The 6,555-nt window shown below is 37.6% G+C and overlaps 1 pseudogene; it reads right to left on the reverse strand.

Annotated features, from left to right (window-relative positions):
- Window positions 1-1,115: 1,115 nt before the first annotated feature.
- Window positions 1,116-1,431, reverse strand: LOC143655390 (small nuclear ribonucleoprotein E pseudogene; annotated as a pseudogene).
- Window positions 1,432-6,555: the final 5,124 nt, after the last annotated feature.

Consider the following 6,555-nt stretch of genomic DNA (forward strand, 5'->3'; position numbering starts at 1 on the left):
TAGCTTGCATTGAATGTAATTTTTTCCTGTATACTATCTGTGCTGGTTTGAAAGGATTTATGTGCCCTAGAAAATCCATGTTTTTAATCCTAATCCTATTTCATGGATGCAGACTTTCTTTTAATCCCTATTCAGTACTATAAGTTAGGAACTTGATTAAATTATATCCACAGAGATGTGATTCACCCAATTGTAGGTATTAACCTTGGTTTAGAGGGAGATGTGACTCCACCCATTCCAGGTGGGTCTTGATTGATTTACTGGAATCTTTTAAAGGAGGGAACGTTGAACAGAGCTCAGAGTAACAGCCTACAGAAATGACAGAAATGGGGAAAAGACAGAAGGCTCAGAGCCAACAGAAACTTCACAGTGTAGCTGACTAGGTGTGGACATGTAGAGAACAGAGACACGGTTGTTTGGCCATGCTTGGAGCCCAGCAGATGTCACCATGAGTTGTTAAGCAAGGCAGAGCCTGGAGAGAGCCAAAGGAGGCCAGAAGATGACTGCCTGTTCTGGAGAAACAGAGTGAGGAGCCCCCACATGGACAGAGACTGACGGCAGTGGAGCCCAGGATAAGGGGACCAGCAGATGCCAGCCATGTGACTTCCCAGCTAACAGAGCTGTTCCAAACAATAGCAGCCTTTCTTGAGTGAAGGTAATCTCTTGTTGTTGCCTTAATTTGGACACTTTCACTTCTTTAGAACTGTAAACTTGTAACATAAATTCACCTTTTTAAAAGCCATTCTGGTTCTGGTATATCACATCCTAGCAGCTTGCAAGCTAACACAAGTGGCAAGACCAATAAGATCATTACTGCTGACTGTGGACATGTCTACTACATTTGATTTGTATTTTGTCCTAATCACCAGACCATTTCTGCTGTAGCTCAGGACAGCACCCCACCACCCCTGGGCTACTCTCATTATCCTATCATCTTTGTGCTCTTGTTGCAATTCTTTGGGTTCTACATTATCCTTTCCTTTCAAATCTAGATGAATTTCAGAATTACGTTTATGATTATGAAATAAATCTTAACCAGTAAAACACAAAAGAACATGAAAATGTTTCAGAATTACTCTCCCAAGAAAGAACATTAAAAAAATGTTATTGCCTTCTCAACAGCCTCTCACTGCATAGATCATTTCTAGTTGTAACAGGGCACTATTATCTCCTTTTAGTATGATCTGACCCAGTTGTTTTCTTGACTTATTTTAGAATGAATCTTTTCTGTATCATCTAAAACGAGGTTTGCATACTCCTTGTAACCAGTGATACAGCCCTTTATCTACATATTTGCTTTCTCATAGAGGTGCATATGAATCTGTGATCTATTTTGCAAACATCTGAAGATAAGGTTGATGGATTTCTCACCTTCTATTCTCTTTTACCTTGACTATGATACACAATGGCGGAAATTAACAAAGACCACATGAATTATTTTGCAAGGAACCTTTTTTTCTGAGCAGTAGGTCTCAACAGTGGGCCTAAAATATTCAATAAACCACACTGTAAATTAGATATGCTGTTGTTCAGCCTTTGTTGTTCCATTTATAGAGTACAGACAGAGTTCACATAGCAAATGCTTTTGGGATGGTAAATGAGTGTTGGCTTCAACTTAAAGTTGCCAGCTGCATTAGCCTTTTTTTCTTTTGTTTCTTTTTTTTTTCAGCATGGGCAGGCTCCAGGAATTGAACCTGGGTCTCTGGCATGGCAGGCAAGAGTTCTTCCACTGAGCCACCATTGCACCACCCTGCATTAACCTTTAACAAGAGAGTTAGTAAGTCTGTTGAAGCTTTGAAGCCAGGCATTAACTTCTCTGTAGCTATCAAAGTCTTAGATGACAACTTCTTCCAATAGAAGACTGTTTAGTCTATATTGAAAATCTATTGTTTAGTGTAGCCATCTTCTTCAGTTATTTTAGCTGTATCTTCTGGATAACTTGCTGCAGCTTATAAGTAAACACCTTGCACTTTTGTGTTAGGGATATGACTTCTTTCATTAAACCTAATGAACCAATCTCTGTTAGCATCCAACTTTTCTTCTGCAGCTACCTTACCTTTCTTAGCATTCATACAATTGAAGACCATTAAGGTCTTGCTCTGGATTAGGCTTTGGCTTAAGGGAATGTTGTACCTTGTCTCATTTTCTATCTAGACCACTAAAATTTTCTCCATATCAGCAATAAGTCTGTTTAATTTTCTTTAACTTTCCTTCAGTAACTTTTCCTTTGCATTCATAACTTAGCTAACTGTTTGTGCAAGACACCTAGCTTTCAGACTCTCTTGGCTTCTACCACACCTTCTCCACTAAGCTTGATCATTTCTAGCTTTTGATTTAAAGATATGTGACTCTTCCTTTTACTTGAACATGTAAAGCCATTGTAGGGTTATTAATTGGCCTAATTTCAACATTGTATCTCAGGAACAGGGAATCATGAGGAGAGGGTGAGACAGGGGACTGGCTAGTTGATGGAACAGTCAGAACACACACATTTATTGATTAAGTTTGCCATCTTATATGGGCACAGTTTTTGGCACCTCCCAGAACAATTGCAATAGTACAATCAAAGATCACTGAGCATAGATTACCATTACATATGTGATAATAAGGAAAAAGTTTTAAATATTGTAAGAATTTCCAAAATGTGACAAAGAGACATGTGAGAGGTGAACACATGCTGTTGGAAAAATGGCACTGATAGACTTGCTCAACTCAAGCTTGTAAAAAATGCGACACCTGTGAAGAGCAATAAAGTGAAGTGTGATAAAGCGAGAAATGCCTGGGTGGTTCATCTATAAGGATTCCTGTGCTATTTACTTGAAAATCATTATTTATTTTATTAGCCCAGTGGGATTCTCTTTAGGCCAACTCCTATGCCCACCCCCTTTTCTTTTTCTTCTTCCTCTTCTTATTTATTTATTTATTCTTTTGCATGAGCAGGCGCCAAGAATTGAACCTGGGTCTCCAGCATGGCAGGTGAGAACTCTGCCCGCTAAGCCACTGTGGCCCACCCTCCTATGCCCTTTTGATGTGTTTCCATTTTTCTTTGAGTGCTTCCTTATTTTCTAACCCAAGGTGTTCCAGGATAATTTTCCTTTTCCCAGTCCTGAATTTAGCACTTTTGCAAAGGAGCCCTTATTCCTTTTAAAGGATCATCGTTAGAAACGAATATGTGAATGAAATGAGTTCATTGTCATTGAAATGTCACTGAATTCATATCCAAAAGGATGAGGTTCATGCTACCTTCTTTCTTTCCAAATTTTTAACTCCCTTCATTAACAGTGAGAAATATAGCTCCCCATATTTACTTATTCCCTGAATTCTAGAAGATAGTTATGGAATAGCTAATTTGTACCTCTGCAAAAAAGAAAATTTGAAATTGCTATTCAGTGTTTGTTTACTGTCCTTTTTGCCTCTAGATGTAGAACTTACAGTACAAACATGGTGTTCAAAAATTATGTGGGGACTCAGCCAGGTGATCAAGGTTAGAATTAGCAGACGAAGATATTAAAACAGTTATTATAATTATATTCTATATAACTGTAGTCAAGAAGATAGAGGAAAAGTTGAGTGGGGTAAGTAGAGGGATGGAAGATATATAAAAGACACAAATCAAACAATGATAAAACAAATTTCCAAATATGATATGGAAAATACACTGTATTTGATTAATAGCAGATTAAAGATTGCAGAAGAAATAGTGAACTGAAAATTATAGCAATGGAAATTGTAGCAATGGAAACTGTTCAAAAGGAAACGAAGAGAAAATAGTGATCAGAGCATCAGTAAGCAGTGAGACAACTTCACCTGTGCCAATATACCGGTAATTGGAGTTTCCAAAGAAGACAAGTGGTTAGGGAAGGGAAAGAAAAAAGTGTTTAAAGAAATAATGACCTTTTTTTTCCCCAAATTTCATTAAATCTATAAACCTGCAGATTCAAGAAGCTCAACAGACCTGAAAAACAAGAACAAATTACACTATCGAATATCATAGTAAGATTTCCTAGAACCAATTAAAAGAAAAATCTGAAAAGCAGCCTACTTAATGTGTTCACACACTCAGGGATAGATTAGTTTACAAATATGTTTTCTGGGGCACATACAGCACCAAACTACCACACTGGCCCTAGCAATGTGTACTCTACTTTCTGTTCTATGCATTAGCCTTTAACAAGAGAGTTAGTAAATCTGTTGAAGCTTTGAAGCCAGGCATTAACTTCTCTGTAGCTATCAAAGTCCTAGATGACAACTTCTTCCAATAGAAGACTGTTTAGTCTACATTGAAAATCTATTGTTTAGTGTAGCCATCTTCTTCAGTTATTTTAGCTGTATCTTCTGGATAACTTGCTGCAGCTTATAAGTAAACACCTTGCACTTTTGTGTTAGGGATATGACTTCTTTCATTAAACCTAATGAACCAATCTCTGTTAGCATCCAACTTTTCTTCTGCAGCTACCTTACCTTTCTTAGCATTCATACAATTGAAGACCATTAAGGTCTTACTCTGGATTAGGCTTTGGCTATTTCATATGAATGTAGTCATACAAAATCTGACCCTTTGTGTCTGACTTATTTCAATCAACATGCTGTCTTAATGTTTCATCCATGTAGTAGTATGCATCAGAATTTCATTCTTTTTAAAGGCTGGGTAACATTCCATTGTATGTATATACCCTAATTTGTTTATCCATTAGTCTGCTGATGGGCATTTGAGTTGCTTTCAACTTTTGGCAATGGTAAATAATGCTAGTATGAACATTGATATACAGAAATCTTTTAGAATCTGTGCATCCAATTCTTTTGAGTATATACCTAGAAATGGGATTTCAGGGTCATATGGTAGTCCTGTTTAATTTTTTTGAGGAATTGCCCTTGTTTTACACTGTGGCTATACCATTTTACATTTCTGCCAATAATGTATGTGGGTTCCTATATTTCTGCATCCTTGTCAGAATTTTCTGTTTTATTTAAAATGATAGCTATTCTAACAGGTATGAGGTAGTGTCTTACTGGGGTTTTGATTTGCATTTCCCAAATGGCTAATGATATTGAGCATCTTTTCATTTGCTTACTTGCCATTTATATGTCTTTTTTTTTGATAAATGTCCATTGATGCCCTTGAGCCATTTTTAATTGGGTTGTCTTTCTGTTGTTGATTTGTAGAAGTTCTTCTTACATTATTAGACATATGGTGTTCTAGGTTGCTGCCTGCCAGAATGCAATATACCAAAAATGGAATGGATTTTAAAAAAGAGAATTTAATAAGTTGCTAGTTTACAGTTCTAAGGCCAAGAAAATCCCAATTACAACAAGTCTATAGAAATGTCCAATTTAAGGCATCCAGGGAAAGATACCTTGGTTCAAGAAAGCCGATGATGTTCAACGTTTCTCTCAGCTGGAAGGGCACATGGTGAACATGGCAGTGTCTGCTGGCTTTCTCATGGCTCTATAGAAAGGGACTCTCTCCAAAATGTTTCCTCTTTTAAAGGATTCCAGTAAGCAACTCCACCTTCAATGGGTGGAGACATACCTCCATGGAAATAATCTAATCAAAAGTTACCACCCACAGTTGGTTGGGTCACATCTCCATGGGAACAATCAAAATGCTCCCACCTAGCAATACTGAATGAGGATTAAAGGACATGGCTTTTCTGGGGTCTACCACAGATTCAAACCAGCACATATGGTTTGCAAATATTTTCTCCCATTCTGTTGTTTTTTGTATATGGTGTGAGGTTAGGGTCCACTTTCATTCTCTAGTATGTGGATATTGTTTTCTCAATGCTTTTTGTTGAAGAGACAGTTCTTTCTTCATTTAAATTGGTCATAGGTGTGTGGGCTTATATCTGTGTTCTCAGTTCTATTCCATTGATCTATATGCTTGTCTTTGTGCCAGTACTGCACTGTTTTGATTACTGTATCTGTGCTCATTTGAAAAGATTATGTGCCAATTACAACAAGTCTGTAGAAATGTCCAATTTAAGGCATCCAGGGAAAGATACCTTGGTTCAAGAAAGCTGATGACATTCAATGTTTCAGCTGGAAGGACACATGGTGAACATGGCAGTGTCTGCTGGCTTTCTCATGGTTCTACAGAAAGGGACTCTCTCCAAAATGTTTCCTCTTTTAAAAGAGGGAGTGTTTTGAAAAAAGCTAGAGAGCCACAGGACAGCTCAAGATCCACAAGACAAGAGAGCCTATACAGTCATCCACCATGTGCCCTTCCAGCTGAGAGAGAAACCCTGAATGTCATCAGCCTGAACCATGGTATCTTTTCCTGGATGCCTTAGATTGGACATTCCTATAGACTTGTTTTAATGTGAACAATTACTCAGCCTTAGAACTGTAGATTTGCAACTTAATCAATTCCCCCTTTTAAAAGCCATTCTGTTTCTGGTACATTGCATTCTGTCAGCTAGCAAACTAGAACAGTATCTTTGTAAAAACTTTTCAAATCAGGAAGTGTTCATCCTCCAACTTTGTTTTCTTTTCAAGATGGTTTTTGTTATTTGGGGTCTGTTCTAGTTTGCAAGCTGCCAGAATATATGCCAGAAC

The sequence above is a fragment of the Tamandua tetradactyla genome, chromosome 2 (genome assembly GCF_023851605.1).
Source record: "Tamandua tetradactyla isolate mTamTet1 chromosome 2, mTamTet1.pri, whole genome shotgun sequence".
Taxonomy (NCBI): Eukaryota; Metazoa; Chordata; class Mammalia; order Pilosa; family Myrmecophagidae; genus Tamandua; species Tamandua tetradactyla.